The sequence below is a fragment of the Lagopus leucura genome, unplaced genomic scaffold (genome assembly GCF_019238085.1).
Source record: "Lagopus leucura isolate 7727_CA_CO unplaced genomic scaffold, USGS_WTPT01 Super-Scaffold_100157, whole genome shotgun sequence".
NCBI lineage: Eukaryota > Metazoa > Chordata > Aves > Galliformes > Phasianidae > Lagopus > Lagopus leucura.
In genome coordinates, this window is record NW_024962334.1 from 4625084 (window position 1) to 4651969 (window position 26886).

General features: G+C 39.8%; 1 protein-coding gene across 2 annotated transcripts in view; it reads left to right on the plus strand.

Annotated features, from left to right (window-relative positions):
• Positions 1-10407: 10407 nt before the first annotated feature.
• Positions 10408-26886, plus strand: part of NPSR1 (neuropeptide S receptor 1) — a 77806-nt gene continuing 61327 nt past the window's right edge. The window contains exons 1-2 of one of the 2 annotated variants that reach the window (XM_042889028.1): positions 10437-10493; positions 14840-15007. The gene's annotated coding sequence lies outside the window, so the exon portion shown is untranslated. Of the gene's footprint in view, positions 10494-14839; positions 15008-26886 lie in introns of both variants that reach the window. The other variant, XM_042889029.1, reaches the window with a different exon arrangement.

Genomic DNA, 26886 nt, shown 5'->3' on the forward strand with positions numbered 1-26886 from the left:
CACCCAGTCAGCTACCAAGCATGCAGAGCATCAGCACTCAGTGCTAAGGGAAAGACAAAGTGAAAAGGAAATATTGTACGTGTTGTAGAGTCCTCTCTTCACTCTCTCCGATTTCATGGAAGCTGGGCAGATTGCTCCAAAGTTACTTACCTTTTGTTTGATCCTTATCTGGCTGGGAATAGCTTCACAGGAGCTGCACAGCGTTGTTCAAGCTGAGACCAGAATGCTTTTCCCACTATGCGGTTCTGGTTTCAACTAACTTTCTTTCCTGTACACTTTTTGGTGCAGGCATTATTAATTTGGAAACAAGTCCACGAGAAGTTTCTCTTTTGTTCTGTTTAAAGACTCTTTTTCTGCTACTATTATCATGTCAGAGACAGTTTAAAGGACAGCTTATTTTCTTGCCTGCAGAATGCGCTGATAGATATTTCTTCCTTAGATGCTGCTAGGAATTCCCTGAGAAAAGCAGAAAGCAGGAGTTGGGTGGGAAGAAAGAACATGTCAAAAACAGCATCTGCAGCAGAACCTGACTGACTGTAGGGATTCAGCTGGTTCCAGACTGAGGTTAGAGACCTTGAGTGGGAAAAACCCGCTCTTTCACCCAGCTACAGTTGCTTTGATAAGTGGCTGATCTACTTATGACATATATTTTCTTTTGATCCTGTGATTCTTTCTAATTAGAAAAACTAATTATGACATCAGAACAATGGAGATCATTGGACAAATTTAAATTTTTGAGAGGAAATCAGCTAACTGGTCTTTGATTCCTCTCAAGCCTTTTAATGCATTCATCTGTTTCACCACTTACCAAGCGTGATTACTTAATACCAAGGCTATATGTTTTCTAGGAGCGCATCATCCTGCAGACTTTGTAGAAAGCTTTTCTTTGTGGAAAAACTCACGTGCAGCATTCTGAGAGGAATACTTCCTTTTATTCATATTATATGCAAACAGACAATGTTCTTGGAGCTGCCATTCTAGTTGACCCTACCTGTGTTACAACAAGCGCTGTAACTACAGCTTGCTGGAAGCTGGAGGAGCACAGTGATTGAATATTGTTCTGTGCTTGCCACTCTCAGGAGTCTATGAGGCCAGGGAGAGCTGAAGGCCACTCTTATACATTATTAGCTGATAGAAGATTACGCATCCATACAAATTTTACTAAATTAGTGGTTCTACCATTCAGAGAGTAAATTTGCTTGCATCCTGTCATTAGGGTGACATTTTAAGACGACCCACTCTCATAGAACTTCTTGGAGAGCTTCTTGAACTGTGTAAAAGGGAGAAACTACAGCAGACTTGATCACACTAGGTTTGCTTTTCTATTCAGTTGGGTCACCATCTCAGTGAACAGCAACTACCCCATGCTTTGTGGTCACTTATAAAGCATTACCCTTCTGATTACATAGGACTTAGCATTTACAGAAGTTTCCGTGCAGTCCTTGTCATTTATCAAATCCCAAACAAATTACTTCACAGAATGTTCCATTTAAAGACTTCACAGTAGGTGATTTCTTAACTAAATTGAACTGTCTCTAAGTCTACTTCTTATGTAAGCACACCTGAAAATGTTAATTCTTTATAATTTGTCTGTCTTTCTAGTGATTAGCTTGACTCGGTTTTAACCAGCCAAGGAAGGGGCTACACAGGGCGACAGAGCTGAGAACTTCTGCTTCAGCTCATTCTGCGACAACATAAACCACAAAATCATACGACTTAATTCAAAGAAGATACTTATTCTATTACAGACTGCTTTCAGGTAGCTCAGGCTGAGAAGAGGAAACAGAAGTATTCGTTTTCCTCCAGGTTCCTTGAACTGGCATCCAAATTTCATCTGTGGAAAGCTTTCCTTTCTCCCTTGTCATTGTACAGTGGCTTCTGAGATGTGAAAGAGTTGCTTTTATTTTTTTCAATACTTCCAATATTTATTTCATCTGGTTGATGTTTGGTTGGACCCAGAGCCTTGAATTTGACTTCAGTTTGTGTTTGCCTTTTCAGTGTTTTGCAAATAAACCCGTGCATTTGTTTTTAACATAGCTATTTTAAGAAAGCTTGTCATATGCTGCTTAGAGGAACACATGGCCCTGCTGTGTAAATCATCTTGCAAAAATGTCCTAGCAAATGCATTTATGGCAGCAATATTCATGGAGGAGTGCTGTGCCAAAGACCTGAAGCCATCTGAACTGTGGGCAGGAACAGAGACGTCCCCAGGAGAGGCCACCAAGGGCAGAAAGGGCTACTCATGCCCTTGGAGGCCTAGCACCATCTCTAATATTAGCAGCCCTCCCATAGCAATGAATAGTTTGGTATTTATGCGTGTATGTGGGTAACATACAGGAAGTAAACAAAGCTGAAAACTGATTGAGAAGTTGGGTACTATTAATACTTTCCCCAGATCTAATTAATGCATTGTAGGATGATAGCACATGATAATCTCTCCTTGGAGACTGCTCTTGGCAGGAATAGATGCATGTAGCCATAGCCTGTGTGTGTGAGACGGGACAGGATGAAATAATAGTGATGGGCTGCTTATGCGTGATGATATTTGTATTCCTTTGCCTCAATGTGTAAGCCCTTATTTTGAATTTGACACATCAGTCGCATTAAACATGTACTGTGCTTCTTCTCCCCATGCCTTGCTGTTCAAACACTGACTCAGAACAATCCAAAAGTATGCTTAAAGAGCTTTGGCATGTGGAGATGGCATGAGGAAAGCCAGGGTGTGAATGGAATCAAACTTGGTGAGGAATGTGGAAAATAACAAGGGATTCTACGTGTACATTGGTCAGAAGAGACAGACCATAGGGACTGTACCCCCACTGATAAACAACAAGGCATGGAGAAGGCAAGGGTACTTAAAAAATTCTTTGCCTTAGTCTTCACTGGCAGTCAGGATTCCCATGTTTATTGCATCCTTGAATCTCTAGACAGGGGCTGGGGGAGCAAGATCCCCACCACTGTAAGAAAAGTGCAATTTTGAGACTACAAGCTGAATGTATACAAGTCTGTGGGGATGGACAACATGCACCCTAGGGTCCTGAAGGAACTGGCTGATTAGTTACTGAGTCAGTACTTAAAGGCCTTCCAGTATTTAAGGTGAGATTTGAAACAGGAGGGCAACTGACTTTTTACAGTCTGGTAGTGATGGGACTAGGGGGAATGGTTTTAAACTAAAAGAGGGGAGATTTAGGTTAGGTATTGGGAAGAAACTTTTTACTCAAAGGGTGGTAAAGCACAGGAACAGTTCCTGTGTTCTCTGTGAACACAGAGTGTTCTCAGTGTAGCAATAGTTTATTTCTCATCTGGGGCCAGAACAAGAACAGGCATATGCAATGAAACTACAGAGCCATATTATGATTCAGAGTAAGAGTCACATTTTAGTTGAGTGGGGGATGTTAGCTGATTATTTCTTCTTCTGACTTTTTGTTTATTCCTTTTCACACTGGTTTGCAGCCAGACATGGAAGAAGAATTGCTCAAACAGCAGAAAAGTCTGCATTATGTTACCTCTAACAGAAACACCACATTTCTGGCAAGGGAGTAAATGCATACAGTATTTTTAGACCATTTTTTCTGCCTTAAGAAGCACAGATGTGTTTGAAGAAATATCCAAATTATTTGAGACACAGCTGAATTCCAACTCTGAAACTCCTGAAATTTCACAGTGATGAAATAAAGCAAGAGGAGGAGGTGCCTGAGAAACAAGATGTTCTAGTTGATCTCAGCTGTCAGTGCAGTGGGCCAGCGGGAGTGGATCTGTACAGCAAAACAGTTGATCCTGAAGACCTGACATTCGTGATACGCTATTTCAGGAGGACATTCAGTTTGTGCTCTCTGAGACTGCTCAGCTATATGAACCAGGTAAGGGGGTGTTACTGGGAGGTACACTCCAGAAGGACACTCTTGAACTAAAACGCTAACATAGAAGTGCCTGTAATCCTTCCAGTTCATCCTGGACTTGTAGTAAGTAGATTAGTGGGCTTCTCCATAAACATTAATAAATTAATAAACATAAATAATAAATTATTAAACATAATAAACATAATAAACATAAATCAGACATTGTAAAGGCTTATGAGGACAACTGTGCAAACTTCCAGTCTTCTCTCTTGAAAGATGAACTCAGACTGGGACAGTCATAGAAGTATGATGGGAGTAACAGAGAGCCTAATCTTGTAAGAGAGATTAAAAGAGCATGGTTTGGTTACTCAAATGAAGTACTAACTTGATGGAATTTTATGGCTGGAAATACTTGAGAAATCTCCCTTCTCATTCAGAATGATAGATCCACTTAAAAGTGGAATGGCTGGAGTGACACATAAAGAAAAAAAAAAGTTAAACCATGAGGAAATATTCCCTAGAAATTAGATTCCTAGCTATCAGAGCTGCGAGGTCCTGGACCAGCCTTCTAATGGCAGTGGGGGCAAAAAGCATGTCTAAGACAGTTAAAATTTCATTAGGAATAGTATGGCTTTCTGCCTGAAAGAGGAGTGGACATGGATTAATAACATTTCAAGATGTCCCTTCAATTTCTGTGCTATGACACTGAGCTGCTGGAACACATTAAAAAAAAAAATAAAAAATTGCAACTTGTGTAGAAGTGAATATTTTTATAAATGAATAACTTTGGATTATTCCTCAGGATGATGTTATAAAAATATCATCAACATAAAGCATAGAGGCAGTGTTGTATTCTTTGTTGATAGAAGTACATTTTCCAATATAGAGGCCAAATAACGATTATGTTTTTGCATGTGCTTTAGATTGGGATATATTTCATTCATCTTCACTTGCCTGGAATTTTGCTTGAAGTATATACATCTTGTAGCAATGTTATCTGTGCCTGCAAGCAGGAGGTCTAAATATTATAGCAGCGTGGATGAGGTAATGAAGGCGTGAAATTGGTGAGCAGGCTGATAAAAGATTAAAAACCAGGATTTTGTAGCCTAGTAGAAATCCAAGAAAATGCTAGTTGCTTGCTATATTTTATGCCAGGGACGTGGAAGCTGGAAATGTCCAAGTATAGCAATAGGAGACACAAAGTTTGAGTTGGATACATGCTGCTAGTAATGACTGAGACTCAATTGCGTGCTTAAAGAAATTAAACATTCTAATGAAAGGGAAAGTACAGGATGTGCATTTATTGAAGACTTGATTAAATATTTGCAAACAAGACTATAATCTGATTTTTTTTTTCTCTTGGATAGCTACAGCTGGCTCCAGCTAGATGCTCTTTGATCAACAGAACATGCTAGATGTTGTCCAGACAAGGGCTTTCACTGTTTCACAGTCATCCACAATGACTGGATATAGGAAACAAGGCAGTGTGGATGGTCTTGAGGGAAGACTGTGCCTAAAGCAGACTAAGAGTATGGGATCGGTTGTCAGTGGAAAAGGCAGATAATTAGTTTAATTGTGGCTAGTGTGTAGATAATTGTGGGTGGGTAGACAGCCTCTGTTACACAGCTTTTGTGGCTTGTAGGATTCCAGAGCACCAAGAGACGTTGTGGGAAAGATTTACACTAAAAAGGAGAATTTAATAATAAGGATTTGATTAAAAATTGGTAATCATTTGATAACACAAAGTCAGTTTATTAAGAGCAGATTGCACTAAAAGATGGCTTTTCCTGCCCCCTGTGATACCTGTGGGATCTCACATTAGCCTGCAGCAGAAGGGAATTAAGATGGATCAAAGAGCATAAACATTCACTCTCCTTTCGGAAAGATTTTGCTAAATTTTGTAGCATGGGTTAGCACACTGTGGCATGCCATGTTAACAAGCTGTGTATTATATAGTGAACTGAGAGGATTCATGCTTGCGTGTTATTTAGAGGTAACCTGTGGTTGTGTCTTTACCAGGAAGTGTTCCTTCAGAAGAAGGAGAAATATACTGACTTAAGAGTGAGAAACGAACAGCTGGTTGAACAGTACTTACCCAATGTTCTTTCCAAGCAGCTGGAACCAGAAACTGGAATCAAAAAACACACTGTCCACACCTGCTACACTGGGGACTGAAATCTGTGCATCCGTACTGCTGCTGAGAATGCAGATAAAGAGAACAGCGCAGCCTAGCATGAGAAAGGTATTTGGGGTCCTTGCACCCATGGAAAAAGGTGGGGCTTAGGATCCTGCATAGCTTCTAAGTGCATCTTGGGTGTTCATCAGTGCTATAAAATATTTCTTGCATTCTCTTCCAGTCATATGTTCTCAGAATCTTCTATCAACTCTTAGTGTCTCAAGGGAAGAATAACTGGAAACACGTGCAGTGCAGGGAGGATTGTAGAATGCTGATCCATGTTGAAGAGATCTTTCACAATGTACCATGGAAGGAGTTCAAAAATATCAATTTGACGAGGATAATAGCTGTTACCTCTGACACTAAAGGAAATACAGTCTAGCATGTTGCATTCTTCACAGGTAAGACTTGAGTAATTTGAGAACAACATAAACCAATCCAGTAAACATGTTAATGAAAGCACCCCTCTGATTAAAATAGCTTAGTAGGGTGATCATGTGGAAATTTTAACACAGCTTATAAAAAGCAAATAAATGACATGACACTTCTGTATTGGTTTCAGATGAGCACTGTGCTGGATCTCGAGATGGAAGCTTGAACTTGGTGGCAGTGTCCCAATAGGCCCAGTGCAGCTGTTGGACTTTGACAATATCAATATTTTATTGCAGTCATCTTCCATCTGAAGGATGTTTCCTGGGACAGGGACCCTAAGGGACTGTGTTGCCAGAAAGCTGCTGGAGGAGTTGGAGAGTGGAGGAAGCAGCTGGAAAATAATCCAGATGATGAAAAGGCTGGGCTGTGCCAAGAGCTGCTGAGGCAGAAGGAACACTACAACAGAGCTGCCAAGTGCATTAACACGGGTAAGGCTTCTGCAAGCTGCAAGGCGTGGATTGGTGAACGGTGAATTCCTCATTGAAGAAAAAGTTCAAGGCACAGCTCTCAGTGATGTGCACTGCCTTTTGGGATAGGAAAGGGGTGACCCTTCTGGATTTCCTAGAACTCAGACTGACACCACCAAGTCTGAACGCTACATTGCGATGCTCATTAAGCTGAAAACTTGAGCTTTTAGTAGCAGACCAGAAAAGAAGACAATCTTTCTCTTGCAAAATGGCAATGCCCTGCATCTGTTTGAATACCACAGATCACATTGCCCATCTTGTCTGGACCATCCTAGCACATCCGCCATGTAGTCTGGATTTGGCACCTTCTGATTTCTGTGTTTGGGCCAATGAAAGATGGACTGCATGGGCAACATTTTCCTAGCAACAATGCCACTATAGCAGCTGTGAAACACTGTCACCTCCACCGGTACGGATTTTTAATGAACACAGCATTCAGGCTCTTGTTCATTGCTGGTGAAAATACTCAGCTAATGGTGACGGCTATGTTGAAAAATATAATTTTGTAGCTGATATTTTATTCTATCAAGTGGTGGTGTTGTGCATTTTGGATCTGTTCCAGTTTCTGTTTAAATTAATAGGAGGCGTTACTTTTGGAGCAACCTACTTGTATCTTATGCTTGAAAATATATCTTTCTTCTAAAAGCAACAGTAAAGATGAGTGCCTTATACAGCTATTTTAGGAATGACAGATGGAATGGGGGACATATGGAAAAAAACATGGCCTGCCTTTTGCCATTTTGGGAAGGGAAAATTTTTTCTCTCAGTCCTACTCCTTGGCAATGCAAAGATAGCAGAAATCTTGTATACAGCACTGGAGTTCAAAGTATAATGGCTATGCATGGATCACTAGTGTCTCAAGACCACTGAGTAGCATTTCAGACCTCCTATGCTTTTCAAAAATTCTCACATTTCTGGGACTATGTAAGCAGGCATTTCTTCCTGTCTCTGATTAACTCATTAAATGATACTTGCGATGTATATTACAGAAACAGTTCATTTGGAAAGAGCTCTGCAGTCCAGGAAGGCATCTTTTCTTCTTCTTCCAACTTCATTGTACATTATGGAGCATCATGACTTCTGAACAAAACTTGCACAAACTCTGGGTCATGTGAGCAGGAGTGGCTTGGCAAACCACAGCAGGAGTGAGAATGAAACTCTTGGAAGTCCTGACTTTGGGTTTGTTGGGCTGATTAGGGAGCGAAACTGAACTGAGAGCAATAGCTGTTGACTTTATAATGGGTATTAAATAAATGCTGGTCACAGACCAGTGGACATTTTTTGTCAGTCTTTAGTCCATAGTGGGCTGGGAGGAGAAAGAAATGGAGAGGAGAAAGCAAGGTGGAAAAAAAAAAACATTCCTTTGTATAGAAATGATGAAAGTTACGTTTGCATCTCAAGAACTTATTCCAAGATTGATGACTAGCTGGAGGAGAGCTGATGACTTATGGCAGTATTTGAATGTTGCACTGAATTTATGTTACTTGGCAACGGTAACGTGCATTAACAGAGCAGCATGCCTCCTGGCTGGTCCAGCCTGTGTCCCTTCAATCAAGCATACCAATGTGCCAGATCTTATATCTGAGGCCTCTATTAAATTCCTTGTAAAATTTCAGTGCAGCTGCTTCTCACAAAGTTAAAGGCTATTTTAACCATATTTCTTTTCAGAAATACTCATCATAACTCAGGAAGGACCCTTGCTTTTCTCCTGCAGGGCCACGAAAGGCTTAGCACATCTGGTGTTATTATACCTCCCTGCAGGGTCCGAAGCACTGTGTTATGCACACTATGCCAGAATGGAAGTGAAGTGCTTTTGTTGCATCCCAGGAATTTCTCCTTTCCATCATAGGTGGGGGACAAATGTTTCTCAAAGTGTTAAAGGGACATACAACAGAAAAAAATCACAAAAAAGAACAGTGCTAACTAGGAATAGCTGATCTTCAACAACTTGTTCAAAAGGCTTTCCCCATTAACTTGCCTGTCTTTCTGTCAATCCAATTTGCTTAGGTTGTATCTTCTTTAACTATAAGAAATCTAAACAAATGAACAGCAACCAAAGACCCAGCATTACCTTTGCAGTTGCACCGGGGACTGCTCAGAACAAAGATAATCAAAGCAGCTCCAGGCTTCTCCTGGATGAAGATGAAGAGACATCTTCAGGTAAATCATAATCCCTCCACCCCTCACTCTACTCTCTGTGGTGTGGTGAAGGAAGGATTTGTGTAATGATCATCCCTGACCAGGTGCTGGGGGGCTGGAGGGAATGAGGGAGTTGCTGCAGAGCTTGAACGTAGCTCAGTCCTGGAGAACACACCCATTTAATCATGTTCACATGCTTCTCTCTCTCAGCAGAGTATTAGAAACAGTCTGTGAGAGATGTTGGAAAGTTGTGCACTTCTGTTACTTTCCTCTGGTGGGAATGTGCTGTTTGAAAGGACAAATGTGTTACATGTGCCACTGCAGATTGGTTCAGCGTGGCATTTAGAGCCAGGTTAAAAGCAAGCACCCTTGAAAAAAAGGAGGCCATTAAACTCGGGAGCTTTACATGGTGGCAATTTTAGAAGCTGATGGTGTCCATGTCGGAGGAAGTAAATGCCCCAAGAACTTCCACAACAGAAGGGTTACCCTGAAACAAACAGTGCTCATCTGAAAACTTTTCAAAACTGTATTTTCTAAAATCTATTTGATAGTGTTGTGAGCTGAAAGAGGAGAACAACTCTGTTGAAACGTAGGAAGGAGTGCAGAGTTGTCTACATCCCTTGCTCTCGTGCCATCACGAATTACCTACTGACTGATGAACTCTTATTTGTGAATTTTGAGGAAACAAAAAAACCAAAGTAGAGTCATAATGAACCAGTTATTTTGATTTTGGTTGCAAAAAGAAAAAAACAAACCAGTAGTTTACTAAAGATTGTTTCAGTCATAATCAATCTCAGATAAACTTGCACGACAATACAGCACAACTAGAATGCTCTGCATTCACCTTAAATATATCTTGAGAAGATTAATTTTGTGACAGCTACAGTCTGAAACTCTGCAGTTACACAGAGTCATAGTTCGCAGACCAAGGCAGTTCAGCTGAAGACTTCTGAATGTCATTCCCATTGCTCCTTCACTGAAAAACCCATGCCTCTCGTTAGAAACAGGACTGAGCAAATCACTTAAAGAGATCAGAAGTCTGGTGACTCTGAAAGGCTGATTTTAGAGATTCCTGAGTTTGGCTTTGTTTACCCCAAGATGAATTGGGCATGTCAGTTTAACTTAGAAATTGAACAGTTTTTGCTTTTACAGAGAATAAATGACTATTGGCTGCTTGAGGTTTTTGAAGATTTTTAGTAAATAAATGACAAGATTTGCAAAGCTGCAGTTTGAAACAATGTGTTTTGTTCTCTTTTGTTTCTCCCTAACTGAACCAGCAGTACAGTGGGAAGAGAATGGAAAAGCAAGTGCCTCCAAACCTGATGTGGCAACAAAAACATGGAAATAAAAAGCTTCTTGAGTGTGTTCTTAACACAACATGCCTGGTATAACAAGTGTTTGTTTGAAAAAACACCGAAAATAAGTTTGGACAGAAGACAGGTAGGTGTTCATTGGTTGTTGTTGTTGTTGTTGATGTTGCAGGAGGGCATTGCACTTACCTTAAAGTTTTCTTCCACTTCTAAGCTACTGAAGAATCATATTGAAAGGAACTGGTCAAGAAAATAACTAAAAATACGACACTGAAGAGCTAAGATTTAGATTAAGTTTGAAAATTATGATGGGGTAGGTTTTAAATTAGTGACAGAAATGCAATTTACTTTAAAAATAAAATGCCTTTCTGTCGGTCTGTTTTTTGCTCTGCTCTTTCACTTTCTTTCTGAATTTTCAGAAAGGAAAGGAGGACAAAATAGGCAAATGGAAGGTAAATAACAGTGTATCTTCTTTGAGAAAGGTATGTGTGGGAAGCTGTATTCTGTCTTGGAAGATCAGCTGAGAACGGTTGTCAGGACTGTGCAAAAATGTGTTGCAAAATCAAAACAATTCAAGAAGTGCCATAGAAATACTCAAATATATATCTTTTGCTGGCAAGTGATACTTTGTATATGGGTGATTGCTTATTCTGATGGCAGCTTGCACAGGCAGAGATCTGCACAGAAGAGGATCGCTGTCTTTCATGGCAAATGAAAGGTCTCTGATGAAGAGCACTGCAGCTCTTGCAATCAGTGTAAGTTCTGGGAAAATCGAAATGCTACCTGAGCTGTCTTCCCCAGTCAGAAACCTGCACCTGCCAACTTGTATGACTTTCATGGAAAACTCTGGCCCCTAGCTAGTGTGAATATGATATATGTTATAATATACAGTGATAATAATGAAGAACGGGCAAGAATGAGGTTAGAAATTAGAACTTTCTGATGTTTATGCCAAGATTTTGGTGTGGGAGATGCACACACAAAGGATATTGAATGCCAGTGCAGCAGTAGATGTATGTAAAGGTCTTTAAGGGTGATCACTCTTACCAGACAGAGTGAGGCAGTGGGTCATTCAATAAAAATGCCTTTTACATCTAAGTGCATGAAGAAGGGATTCTTTGTGCCGTCAGAGAATGCAGTATCTTATTAGTGTGCAGTGATATAAATCACTAGTAACACAACTGCTGTTCTCCTCAAAAATGACGCTTGTCATTGTGCTGAAACTGACGAGAGGTTTTCTATATATTCCAAAACAGCCTTTACATTTTGTTTGGTATTAGAAGAGAATTCTGTGTTTCTAGGTCTTCCAGAACATGTTGATAATGAAAAGCATGCCAAAACAATCCCCAAACCTCATAGATGAAAAGAGTCAGAAGATAAGTGGGGAGTTTGCTTAAAAATAAAGGATCTAGCTGGTGCCATGGATTAAATTAGCTTTTTTTGAATTGGAGGAAAGGAAGTGGTTGTTAAAAGTTATTTGCTGGAGGATAAAAACGTATGGAAAGATGGAGAATTTAAGAGTAGAATTTATGCCTTGGATGTGAAGCTGGAAGTTGGTTCCATTTAGACCTGACCCAGAAAGTGAATGGAAAAGCTCTAAATTAAATACATTTGAAGTGAATGCCTGAAGTGAGGAGAGGAGGATTGGGAAATCACATCATCTCAGTTCAAGACAGAAATTTGATATGGAAGGATCAGTATCCTAGCATGTTGCTATCAGCAATGCTGCTACTAAAAATGCAGCACTTCTGTAATTATCTCTAATATTTCTGTGCTGCTTCTGGGTGAAAAGTCTCAAGTATCTGCCTAGGCTGTGACACTTAAATAGGATGGAACCACATATAAAATGTATCTAAAGATGCAGCTGGAGAGAATTATGTGTTTCCAACTGGAAAATAAAATACAATTTATTGTGTTTTATTAGTCAGGATGCATCAGGTATGCTCCACTTGCAGGAAGGTCAACTGCTGAGCACAGTGTCACTTCATCTAGATGATTTCAGTGCTGTTAGGCCTGCCAAGAACAGCTCACTTATACATATTGGTGTAAATAATAAATGAGTGGTTAAAAGCTTCAGATGAAGGCTAGGCAAATCTCGTTGTCTTCTCTTTGCAGAGTGTTGTTTTGTGCAGCTGTTCAAAGCATGTAAAAATAGCTATCATGTAGTCCTTGCTGTGTTTCACATTGCTTCTGTAATGGCCTGAACAAAGCTCCAACTGGTGGAAGGATAAGGGCTGATGCTCAAAGAGTTGGGTTTCTGTTCATTGCAGAAGGCCTTCTGCAATCCTGTACTGGCTTAGTTCCAAAGTTGCATACAGTGTTCCAGGTATCGACAGCCAAAATCTTATGTGTTTCTATGAAGAATTAAACAAAGTTAAGAGAAATAATTTTAAGATCAGGCTAGGTCTTGCTGCAGCTGGAATAATATCTATGTAAGTACCTTGCATAGAGTAAATGTGCAAAGGTGTCCAGTGTATTTTGTCATTAGTTACTTGTTCACAGAAAACTAGAAACGTGCTGGAACTGCAATGCATGAGGTTTTCATTCCTCATTAATTACAATGTTATTGGCTTCAGTGGGTGTTGGAACAGTAGCCTAAAAGTCTTCTGAAATTAATTTAGGGTGAAGACATTAGAAAAGGGATCAGCAGACACCTTAGACACCTTATATATATGCCCTTATCTGTTGTGAGATACATATTTTGAAACACTTTGAGGGCAGAAATATGTTCATTTTAGGTTGTTTACAGAAAGCAGATTGGACTTTCCTTAACGGCAACCAGAACAGCTGGGTAATTATGAATGTTTTCAGGCATGCTTGCAAAGAACGTCATTTTTCTTCCCTTGTAAATTTCACTGGATTCAGGGAGTTCACATGTCTGTATTTTTCAACATTGAAGGATCAGTAGGAGTACTGAGCAAGGGAAAGCTATCAGCAAAGGCTTAAATTCACTGAGGAGGATATAAAGCTTCAATGGAAAACTTTTATGGGGTCTTCAAAATGAAAAAGGCCAGTGACTTACATCAAAGGATAGAAAACTGTTTTCACCTTCTGGGCATTTTTCATTCCTTTCATAACGTTCTGCTTTGTTTCTGAGCAGAGGAGAATATATGCTTGCATTCATTACATAACAGAGTTTGAAACTCACTTTATGACTCATTGCTTTGATGACGACCTTTGTGGCCGCTCGGATTCTCTTTATTTAAGGAGAGTATGAGTCAAATGCCTTTCATTGCAAAAACACTGCCATATTATAATAAACTGAAGCTGCAACTAATTTAGTGATTGAGGATGTTCTCTGTATCGAAGATTGCTTCTCACAGTCAGATACATTACTTTGCACTGTCAAACACTGATAACACTGGCTAGTTTTGCATATTGAGCGTGTATGTATATGAATATGAGAATGAAGCCAATGATCCTCTTTTACAAAAAATAAAATTCCACTGAGAGAGAGCAGGTGCATTTGCATTTGTCTTAATAGATGGAATTACCTGGTGCTATTAGAATTCCATTCTAATACAATCTGTGAAAACTGCCTCAACCTATGGCGGCCCCATGGGGTATTTTGTAGACTTGAGGGCATGTAGGCAGTTGTTTCTTACTGCTAAGGTGGTAGAATCATAGAATCACAGAATGGTGTAGGATGGAAGGGATCTTGAAGCCCATCTTGCTTCAGTGTCCTGCCACAGGCAGGGTTGTCAACCACTAGATCAGGCTTTCTCCTCCATTCCTCTTTTCTCAAATATTTTCTACTTAGCTTTTACCCTACAAGCAGAAGAAACACATGTGAATGACATTTCGAGAGACCTGTCTCCTATTTCTTTGACAAGACAAATTTATTCTTAAACCTTTCCTGGTGGATGTTTTTTTTATTAACCAAATAAGAACCCCTGGAATGGGCTTCCATTACCTCTGCAGGCAGTTGATCTCAGAGCTTTCCTTTGCCTTGTAATTACAATTTTTTTTTAGTTCCTAATGTGCATGTTAAAATCCTTGCTGCAGTATATGTCCGTTATGTCTTGCCCATCTTATGCTGATGGTTTTGAAGACTGTTTCTATGTCTTTCTTCATTCAATTCCTCTCATGATTAAAAGTTTTTCTGTGTTTTTGCATGGACTGTATACCCTGAGCTTTTGATTATTTTTTTATAAAGGCTTTTAAATTTATTTTAAATCAGTTAAAAATTATTTGAATAAAATAATCATGCTAAATACAGAAAATACCAAATCTTAATGGCTTAAAGAACAGTGCTTCTGCAAGGAAAGGGATAAATATGGAGATGTCTTTACTAAATGTTTATATTGTCATTATTTAAGATAATAAGCACACGCTTATATCCGAAGGTTGCTCTGAAAATAATGCCTCCTATTTTATTTTGTCAGCCCAAAAGATATTAGATGGATGCTGGTGGTGTTGCAGTAGAGTTTGAACCTTGCTGCTAATATTCCATTATGTTTTGTTGTCATCTGACAGATGGCAGCAGAGTGGCAGTCTGACCAAATGGCATCTAACATGGAAGTGTATCTGAAGCAAAGACGTGTCAGTGAATTTCTCCATGCAGAAAAAAACTGCGCCCACTGGCTATCAACACTTGCAGAACATTTATGGAGACCAAGCAGTGGATATGAGCTCAGTGAGGTGGTAGGTGGTGCTTTCAGCAATGGTAGCAGCAAAAGTGGGTCACCTCCATTTGTGCAGCATGCAGGCTTTTCATCACTGTGGCCAAAATGCACAGCTGCTGGTGATGGCTATGCTGAAATTTTTTTTGTAACTGAGAATTTGCTCCATCAAATGGTGCTATTGCATTCTTTGTATCTGTTGTGGTTTCCGTGGAAATAAACAAGAGGCATTACTTTTGGAGTGACCTACGTACAAACTAAAGCATCCCACACATATGAAAATCATAGGAAGTCCTCAAAGATAGAGACCAAAGATGTGAATTTGATGTTTAATTCCTGACTTTCTTGAATTTCTGCCCCGGTGCTGCATGAGAATAATGGGTAAGGGAGGGAAATTTAGCTGTAGCAGACCCTGAAGCCTCCTAAAGCAGATTTTCATGAGCCAGAGCACTTTAGTGAGAATTGAAAAATGAATGTTTACAGGAATGCTACTGATTCTATCTGGATTGAATGAGAATAGGATTTATTCTGTCGGTGATATTCATTGTTATCAACTGAGATGTGCTTGAAAACATTGTCTATCATATAATCTTGGATGGAAATCTTCGTGTCTCATCCTCTTTTAGTTCTAGCTGATTTGCTGAATCAGGAACACACCTAATTCTGAATAAAAGTTTAAATTTCACTGACTTCAGTAAGAAACAAGTATGTGCTTTGTATTAAGCACTTTTTAAAGGCTTTTTTTGCTAATGTTGCTTTCAACTGGATTTTTTTCTTTAGTGTTTGGCAGTCCAGTGCTGTCTAATTTATTGCTTGTCATACAACACATCTTTCATAACTACTTTTCATGTTCCTTTGTTCAGATGTGTACTGGTGCTATAAATAATGCTGCTGTGTGAGTTTTAAAGAACAGTTGCCTGTAGCAAATACCATTGTGTGTTGTCAGTACATCTGTGAAGGTTAAAGATTAATAGTTAAATGAGGTGCTAACTAATGTTCACATTATATGTAATATGTCTTCTATTCACTTGCATTATTTTTGCTTTTGCTAAGGAAAAAATGTTATTGAAGGAGTAACTGCATCAGCTATTCGGAAACACAGAAGAGGGTTTTTGCTTTAGAGCTGCAAAGGCTCCAGGCTTTTAAAGCTGTGGCTGTTGTTTCCTGAACAGAGGCAACGCTCTTCTCTTGTTTTTTCTCTTGCCTATTGCAAAGTCCCTCTGGGTGGAGAACTCAAGTGGTTATGTGGAATTGCTGTGATGCTCTCCTACAATTGCAGGAGGGACTGTGACTTTCAGGCTGCTGGCAGCTGAAAACAACATCCTTGTAAACGTAGCGGGGCTTTAGACAGCATTGCAATTTGCTCTTCATTAGCTTGTGTTCTCTCATTCTTCCTGTTGACTTGCAGAATCTGTGCTGTAAGCACCTGACTCTTCCAGCACAGTGCATGTGGAGCCCACCTGCTGAATCAATGCTGTCTGCTGCATTAGCTGCTGTCGTACTGGTGACGGAGGACAGAGATGCAAAAGCTAAGTCCTGGTGAATTCATAATTGTCCCAGTAAGGTTGCTTTTATCACTGTGCTGGGTACAATACATAAATGACCGGATGCTCCCGGTAAAACCCCTCATTTAGGAGACACTGCAATTTATGGTATGGACAAATTATAGGCAGTGAAAAGGATCGTTAGCGACTGAGAGACAGAACTTGAAAAAACAGCTGCTAGTGAAGTAGAAAGCAGGATTCTTTTTTATCAAAAGACAGGGATTTATTTGAAGTACTGGATCTAATACACCTCAGGCTCGGTGTGTTTCTTGTGAATCCCAAGCAGTTCCCACAGAAACACACCAGTGCTCACAGAGTCTCTGAATTTAGTAAGCCAAAGGCTCATGAATTTTTGGTCCTTGACAGACAGTTGCTCTCTTTGGGCTATTTATCAATTTGTGCAAAAGTTTGGAAAGGCGAATCGGAGGACTGGGGATTGTGGGAGTGAGGAGAAATAAGTCTCCATGAGCTAGAAGCCTTTCTTCTCAGCTTTCTCCACTTTAAGTTAGGATACTGAAATATGTCTGTGTAGCAGCTGGGAACACCTGAAGGTGCCACAATGTTCCTGGATATGAGACAACAGAAAATTCAGTGATACAGATGAACCATGCAGCAGTGTGACTAATACCATATTGAGCTTTATGTGATTTGTTGTTGGTTTCATCCTTCCTCCAAGACTTTACTGAAACTATAAGGGCAGGACTAGTATGCTAGACACCTGTAATCACCTCAAGAGAACCTTCCTGCAGCCTCTGACCTCTGTGGGGGATTTCCTTCTCATTCCTGTGGATAACATACGGAGCTCTTGGCCCCAGAGGGCTTTGATAAAGCTTCACTGTTCTGTGAGAAACGCCAGCAAAGCCAGTCTTGCTATTTACACAGGATAGAAGGGGCTTACAAGCTGAATATGCTTGGAGAAGAACCCAAATGCAATAGTGACAGATGCTTTTAAAGCTTTTATTTGAAGATGGCTTTTGAAGATGAATAACATTAAATAATGTAGGAGATTCCTCATGTGTGAGCATCAGTAAAAAGTTCTGTTGCATTTCACTGTAAAAGACAGTTACTGCTTTTTTTTGGCTTAGAAATGACTAGCAGCCAGCCTAAACTTGAGACATCTAGCCATATTTTCTGTGGAATACTGAGCCTGTGGAGACTACAAGTGGATGTATTAAAGATGGCAGGGAATGATGTGGTCCAGTGACAAGGAGCAGGGTGTGAAAGGGCAGGCAGGTACCTGAGATACCCACCAGTAAAAATACAGGGTAATGGCAGTGGCGGAGCTGTGCTGCACACCAAGGTCTGCATTTTCTCCTATGCTAAAGTGAAGCGTGAGGAGGGCAGCTTGGTTTTCCTGGGTGTGTGGGAAATACCCCAAGCCTTCTGAGTGATGTTAATAGGGTAAGTACTTAATAGAGAAAGGGAAGGAGAGAGATGATGACAGAAAAGATTCATTTTAGTTAAATCCTAACATCATGCTCAGCAGACTCCTCTTACGTTTCGGATGGGCCATACTAGCCCTGGCTCTCAAGGGCCCAAGTCCTTTGAAAAAGCCCAGAGCTCATTGCTCCAAACCAGTGTCATAGAGACAGGATGGCATGTAGGTGAAGTCTGGAACAGCAGGGTTGAGGGGCAAGAAATGCTTTATGAGGTCCTTCATGTGGCACTTCTCAAAAACTAACCAGGGATTTCTCCACGGGTTGAATCCCTCAAAATGTGAAATTTGAAAGGCTGCACAGTGGCCACAGGTTTGGATAGATGGGTGCCATTGCTGATTTTGAACATCAACATTGTTCATTATCACTTATTTTTCACTTGTTCCTGCACTGAAAGTAATGGAGAAGCAGTCTTCCACAAGGCTGTTTCTGCAACAGTGATGCACTGTGAAGGAAAAGGTGAATCTTGCATAGTGTGACGTGGTTTATGGGCATAGTGGTGATGAGCTGGTGGTTGGACTAGATGATCTGTGGTATTTTCCTACCTTGACAATTCTATGATTCTGAGTCTCTGTGCCACTGGTGAACTTCTCTGTAAAAACAGCTAAGGAGTCAAGTCCAGATAAGAAATTATTTACTGTGAGGGTGGTGAGACACTAGAACAGGCTGCCCAGTGAAGCAGTGAATGCCCCCACCCAGGCTGGATGGGGCTTTGAGCAGCCTGGTCTAGTGGGAGGTGTTCCTGCCTGTAGCAGGAGGTTTGCAACCAAGTGTTCTTAAAGGTCCTTTCCAATTTAAACCATTCTATGATTCTTTTCCAAGCAGCAGGTTCATGCTTTTTAATGCTTTTTAATGATGCCACACAGCACAGGCCTCAGCCACTCCTCATAGGTCTTGTTTTCCTGATCATTCATGTCAATTCAAACTCTTCTTGCAGTGAGGGGCTGAAACTGTGCTCAAGGTGCAGCCTCACTGGAGCTGAGTACAGAGAGACAAAATCTTCCCTGTTGTTTTTTTTTTTTTTTTTTGGTCATTCTATTTCCAATACAATCCAGGTTGCTCTTGGTCACCTGAGCATACTGCTGGCTCACATTCAGCTAGCTGTCGACCAGCACCTCCAATCTCAGTTTAATTCTGTACAGGCACCCCAGAGGCTTTGTTACAGCTTATTTGATGTAGTTGCTGACCTACAACCGAATATCATGAAAGTCTCAGATGAATTAATATAACATATATAATTTTGTTCAATTACAAAAATGGAATGAGAAATCGTACATGTATATTTTATGTATGTATAATTTACTGATCAGCCTTTGAACTCTTATCTGTTTGACAGTCTGGAACAGTGATTTTAAATTCACCTATGCCTAATTATTTGATCTGCTCCCTTGACTATCTTAACCTTCTTCAAACAGAAGACATTTATCTTCAGAGCATGTTAGGATTTGAACAGAACAAATTAGATGCTGACATGACATTTTTTGAAGCGTAATTAAAATACATGACAAAGTCACACTTCCATACCTGTAAAAAATGATTTAATTGCATTGAGTATTGAATCCAGGACAGTTAATCAATATTTGCCTTACAAGACCATGACAGAGACTGTAAAACTTCTGGCATCGATCCTTTCTTCAGCACTGGGAAATACCTGTGCTAAAATGATGGGATCGGATTGCTTATAAAGTTCAAGCTGATGTTTCTTGCAGTTCAGTGGTGAGACATTCCCTGGAATGCAAACAACATGGTAGCTGCTTGGGTTGCTCTTCTGCATGAAGATATCCTCCTTTTCTCTTCTGACCTGTGCTGTGCTGTGGGACAAAGATTGTGCCTTCCAGGGTGAGGGAGAGTAGTGCTTCTTCTGGTGCTCATCATCAAGCAGCAAGGTCTACAAGCTTTGACCAGCTTGCATCTGGGGCATGAAAATCCATACATGGTCTGGGTCTTTTACAGGAGAGCAGCTGTATGTGAAAGGTTGTGAAGTTACTTGTTTGAGCCTGTATTCTCAAATATAGTTTAGAGCCTACTCTCTCTTTACCATTCATCACCTCTTCCCCATATCCCGTATGGGATTTGCATTGATGTCACAGGTGTCCTGGTTTTGGTAAATTAACTTTGCTTTCACATTTCTTGGGCTTCATAGGAATATGCAGCTCTGAAATTTAGTCTAACAGAGCAGTGGTCCACCTAAGGTATTTACACTTAACACAAAATTATGTATAAAAATTGCCAGATATATTGTCAGGAAAAAAAAGCCAACAAAAAGGTATATTTTAAGAATTGCTAGTGTTGAACTCCTCATATCAGGATATTAAAAGTTATCCTTGTGAAATAACTTTCACAAAAATGCTTGTCGGGGTTGAGTAAAATTAATTGGTTTGACAGCAAATCGTTTTGACAAAAAAGTTATGAATAAGGAATTTTGGTCTCTTTAATGATTTTGCTCTCTTTACTGATCTATTTTTTTTTTTTCCACTACAACTGCCTTAAATTTCTGTTTTGTGGAGGGAGAGAAGAAAGGGGCTGGGCACAAACAGATTTCCTTTGAGATGCTCTCATGACGCAGTGGTAAAAGTCATTCCAGATTTTCAGACCCTGAGGTAGGCCAGATTAATTGCATTTTCATCTGAATTCCTTAGATCAACAGTTGTAAGGCCTGCAAATATATTTTCTTTCTTTCCTGTGAGTTAGTGTAATGTCTCACACTGACATTTTCTTGTAATGTCACCAACCTTGGAGAGAGATTGTCAAAAGGCATTGTGCCTGAAGTTCACATGGGATTGATAGTGTGGGCTGCTGGCTGTTAGGTAGCAGTAAGTATGGTAATGGAAAGGACATCTTAGAAAACCTTGGATAAAGATCTTTGGAATGGAAGACTCAGAGTAAAGAGAAGGTTTTCCTTAGTATGTCTCTAATTTTAATAAAAGCACTGATCTTCTTTCATGATGGGGATCATTTACACAATTAAACAGCAGCAGTGTGGACTGCTGAAACTGCAGATTGACAGTAAGTCAGCACAGAAAGCCTTGCTTTTTCCTTCCTTGAGTGCTGCTTCTCTCAGCAGCCTATCACTGTCTTCTCTTTTTTTTTTTTTCATTCCCTTGAATTTTATGTATTTCAGGATAAGCATCCTTTGCACCTGCTGTTGGTTAACTGAGTGAAATATGTTAGATGCTTTGACACTAAACTGTGTTCAGTGCAGCCACGGCATTTCTTATTAGTGACGCCTATAAAGGATTTCTAATTAACCTGCAAGTAGTGACTTGGCTATAGAGAATGTGCAAACAGTACTTTGCTAACACAAATCCTACTGTGAGAATAGGAAGTTGGATGCCATTCTTGTAATAGCTCAGGGCTTTGGCTGATGGGGAATGCATTATCCTCATATATCTATGTACAGATCAAATCTGAGCTCTAGAAAATGAACCCCACCTGTCTACAGTATCTGACTTTTGATGATCTTTCCAGTATCTTTACTTAAGTTTTTGCATTTTCTTACTGAGTTATCCAAGAAGGGAGTCATTAATTATCCTATGAGCTGTGCTTTAATCCAGGCATGAATAGTGTAGATGCATTTGAATGAAAGCTTCATTATTTTTTGGCAAGTGTTTTGGACCAAATATCACAGTTTTCTGTTGTCTTCAATTTGCTGACAGGACAATGCAGGAGCAGGGCACATAAATGAGTTATAGACCGTTAGGTACCGCTGTTCTTCCATAGTATATTGAATATAGGGGATCATTAATCCCACTGGTAGTTCCAGGTTAAATGAAATCACAGCCATGTCTTTAAGCACTGTATCACTTTTTCATCATTATTCTTATCAGATTCTGCAAATACTGTGAGCTGATAATAAGCAGTTCTGCATTAGTGATGTAGAAGTCCAAATTGTACCAGAGTTTTAAAGAACCCAGGGGCAAATTCCTAAACCTAGAAGGAACATTGGGAAGAAAAAAAAAAAAGAGAGAAACCTGCTGAAAATTATGCAGAAGTAGATGAAACTTTTTTAAAATGTATTTTTCATGGTAGATGTTGCCTTGACATTTCTGCTAACCAAAAAAAAATCATAAAAGTTGAAAACTGGAAATCTTTGCCAGCATAAAAATGATTGTTTCTTTTTTTTCATGCTTCAGCTTTTGATTAAAATGGAGGTCTTTTATGAAAAGAATAACGAAACTTTTCGTGAGATGTTCATAGTACTGCAAAATACAGGGAGGGCTGTCAACAAAACAGGGCTTCCCAATCAATTCCACTTAAGGATGTGAAAAATGAAACAAAAGGACAGATCCCTAGTGAAGCTTAAGCAGTATTTCCTTAGCTTGTAACAACAGATTGTCAGAGTTTTCTAAAGGAGACCCAATGGTTCAGTTTTAGCTGACACTTTGAAAGCATGTTAAAATCCCTTAAGCAACTCCTATGCCAGATAAATTTCTGAAACAATTCCTTTTTTAAAGAAAATGAAATGAAAAATCATCATACACATTTTATTTCTGTAGAGAAATAAATCAAAAGCTCAATGTATTGTTTTGCTCATCACCTTCCCAAAGAGGAGACACTTTAATTAATCCTTTCTTTGAGAAAGATATTAAATCCTCCTCTAATCCCCAAGCAGCAGTTCATATAAAGACTAGAATCGTTTTGCATCTTCATAACCACAGAAAACATCATATTCTCCTAAAGCAAATTGTGTTACAAAGAATGATGAATGCTTTAAGTGCAGAGTTAGTTTGCTTTTCCTTCATTTAGTCTCTCCCTAATTTGGTATGTATTTGGATGCATAGCAATGAAAATTCTTTTTCAAAACTTCTTGCTGTTCCAAAGAGAGGAACCAAAGAACTCTTGAACAGTTTTAGCCCTTTTAGAAATGCTGAAAACATGGTTTTGGGCAACAGGAAGCAACACATCCCATGATGATCCCATGTTTGTTTCTGATGACAAACAAATCATGTTTTGTATGTGCCATTTTGCTCATTCCACTATTAAGCGCTGAAAACTTTTTTCACTCCATGTGGATACTTAGCATTTTACTCTATCTAGCTTTATTACAAGAACAATACAGCCTTTTTCAGGGGTATGTTTGGACACAGACTTGAAATTTTTTATCTGACTATATAAACACAAAATCAGCTCTGCTTATACATACAAGAATTTCATCGTGAACATATGAAGAAATCAATAGCTTACCCCCAGGCAGCACCGGAAAGCCAGATCAGCAGCTCATACGCTTGTGCACAATCAGTGAGCTGAGAAGTGTTGACCCCATTCATTTCCATGAGGACCTGGCACAGCCTGCCCATAACTCACTGCAGGTCGAGCAATGTGGTTAGATGAGTGATTGTGCCCATTCTGACATCTGTTGAACATTTGTGTTATGATATACTTAAAGTGGTGAACAGAGTCACTAGCATAAAATATACAAGACTGTGTGCATCTTTTTGAAATGCCAGTAAGGTTAATGAGTTATGGAAGTCTCTTTAAATGTAGGGACAAAGATAATGGGCTGAGTTGATTGACCCAGTCACAACTTGCTGAATGTCCAGTCACCAGGGAGTGTGAGTACTTAGATCAAGTATTTCCAACATCTTCTGACAGTTGCTGAATTTTGTATATTTCTTTGGTTTGGCTTCTCTGAACATCCTTTCTGTCTTCAAAGTACTGTGGTGAGCTGTTTTGTTTTGCTCCTCTTTCTTCATTGGATCAGAACCAGGAGATTGGATTTTGGGAACAATTTCTTCTCAGAGTGGTGAGAAATTGGAATAATCTTCCTATGTAGGTGGTAGAGTCACCATCCCTGGAGCTGTTCAAGAAAAGTGTAGGTATGGCACTGAGGGACATGTTTAGTGTAAATGCCAGCAGTGGGCTGGTGGTTGGACTAGATGATATAGTGGTCTTTTTGCAGCCTTTATGATTCTATGACAACCAAATGGTTTTATTTGTTCAGTGTGTTGTATATTGTGGCCAGTACCGTGCAGGTCTGCTGTGGGACAGATTCCATTTGTGATCAAATTTCATTCTGTCTGCATGCTCCTTTTGGAGTAGAGAGCCATGGGTGAAGTACTTCTCAGGAGAGCCTTGAACTCTGAGATTTGGTGATCAAGGAACTTATGCAGCTCAAATTGTCCCCCACAAGCCTGTTAGTGCCAGCAATAAGTTTAGCTTAGTGCACCTCGGGCATTGTTAAAGGGAAATAGAGCGTAGCCCATTCCCTCTCTGAAGTGTGGTCTATTTTTCTTACTCTCCATGTGTGTTCATGTGTGCAGACTTGAAGGCCATGAGAAACACGCTTGCTATGGCGAAGGATTTTTTCCTCTATCTCTACATAATTTCTTTAGCTGTTTTGTAAGTGGAAATAAGCTTAGGAGCAGTTAGAATTCAGCTGACTGCTTCTATATTTAATAAATAATAACCCTGCCATGAAATTGTAATTGGCAATAAAACGTCCTGCAATGCTTCTAACAGCTTTCCACCTCCATTGTAAATCTGCACTTCCAGGCTGCTGCTCATCGCCAGAAGACAGAGTGTATTCATTACTTCAGACACAACTGCTACTACAGAAATGAGAACTGGAATGCAGGCATTTTAAATTCTTTTATTCTCCTTCCTCCTCCTGGGCACGAAGGTTCCCCAGTTTTTTGCCCTTCATTGAGGTTTTTGCCAGACTTTTCCCAAGCTTGCAGCATTGATAGATTAGTCTGATTTTCCTTGATGTCCCATTCCTCTTTTTGTAGCCTCTGTAATACCATTTGAGCTGAGAATTATGTTGGTGATGTAGTCTGAAAGTTTGTTCTAATGTTTTGGGGTTTTTTTTGTTGCTTTTTGCCAAGTTTTAAACTTTCATTTTAAACTTCATCTAGAACTGTATTGCTTTAAATCTGCTATCCAACAGAAATTCAGTGCAGATCTGCAGTTTGCTCTGAAATGAACAACTCAGATACAGTGATGGGTTTGCTTGCTCCTGCTTTGGAGTTTGAGCTTGGTTCTGATTTCATTGGTTTGGATCGGGCACTCAAGGACCATGGTGGTGCAAGGGCTCAGTCTTCTTTAGCAGAGGGTTAGCTCCCTATTTGTAGAGATTCTATCAAAAACAATAGTTAAGCACATAGCTGGATTCTTCGAGTGCTTTGTGTGAGTATGTCCCACCACCTGCATTCCACAGACAGAGCTCATAGCTATGGGGAAGGGGTTGCTTAGTCAAAGGCAGGTGGGAACTTGCAGAGGAGCAAGGAGCATATCTTCTCTGAACTGCAAGCCTGTGGCTTAGCCGTTAGGTTATTCTACATCCCCTGCAGAGGAAGAAAGAGGTTCATCAGCTCCAGGCAGCCTCTGCCTTCCAATGGGGGAGCAGCTCTTAAATCAGGGCAGGATTTAGTGACAGTTAGCCACTCAGCTCCTAAAGTGCAGGAGTGTTCCTCTGTTGTACAGTGAATGATAGGATGCTGACTGCCTCAATATTCTATAGGAATGCACATTTATTGGGCTACTGTTTCAGACCAGGGAACTTGGCTGTTCTTGGTTAAAGCTACCTGTGGTTCTGTCCCTGAACAGCAATCTTAATGCACAGCAGAAGGAGAGAGTGGAGAATCAAGACCTTGCAAAATGCATGATTATCTTGGTGGTTATGTTGAGGGGAAGAGAATGAAGAGATTTTAAATTCCATGGTGCCTGACAGTTCTACTAACATAGTCTGCAGATTTAATAGCATTTTTCTATGCACTTTCTTCATCCGCTTGCTTCTACTCAAAGACATTTCCTTAGGAATTGCTTATTCTTCTGCAAGAGTGTATTTGCAAATACAGATAAATGGCTAAGTATCTTTTTTCGTAAAATGGACCACCTTGAATTTAGATCACAAACAGCAATGGAGATGAGAAAAAAGTCCTTTTAAAGCTCATTTATCTATAGAAAAGGAGTAAAGTGCTCATCATTGTGATTTCTGTGATTTCATCACTGTGATTTTCGTGCCCTTACTTCTTTACTGAGGGTGAAGTTCAGATTTTTGCAAAAGATTCCATCCAAAGTGCAATTGGTAGAAAGAACCCACATGCTGACAGTCTGGAGATTTAATCCAAAGCTCGATAGCTGCTGACCGGTCAGAGATCAGGCTGGGCCCAGGCAGACAGAGATCTGGCATCTCATTCCATGAAGTCTTTGAATGTATCAAAATTGAGTCTGCACAGATTCTGAAGGAAAGTCAAACAGAAATTTTTCAGTATAAAAGAAATTCTCTTCTACTCCAGCAGCCAGCCTCTAACTTTAGAACTCACAAGTTAAATCCTAAAAGATCATTTTCGCTTCTTCATGTCTTAAAAGATCTAGAAACTTGATGTTGTCTCTATCTGGTGTGGCTAAAAAAGGTGGCTGCAAATGCAGTTACACTCCAGATAAACAGGCTGACCTTCCTCTTACAAGGACACTAGATACAGATTTGGGTAATATTTTGGCACTTTTCTCTTGATGCTGAATAAAAGCAGAGAAGTCAACTCCAAAGTAAATTCTCAGTAAAAAATAATATATATATAAATATATATAAACATATATAGAGAGCCTTAAGTAGATGTGTGTTCAGATGTACCTGTTTCTTTTAAACAAGATAAAAAATCAGAAGATTCATATCAGCCAAATCTGGGGAAATTGTCAACATGGTGCACAGCAGTGAAGTGATTTTTTCTGTCTCACAGCGCAGCTGTGGGGTCAAGATGTGCTGCAAGTTTCCCCACTGCGTGCTCTCAAGTTCTCTTGTCCTCTGATTCAAAGCTAGATTTGAGAAACATAATTTTGTGTGGCTTCTGAGTCCGAGGTAAAGAGAATGCCCAATGCAGTGGCTTCGTAAAGAAGCCCTCCCTGTTCTTCTTACATATAATCCATTTCCTTTGCTTAAGGTTTATCTCAAAGTTGTTTGATCTTTCCTATTTGAGAAGCAC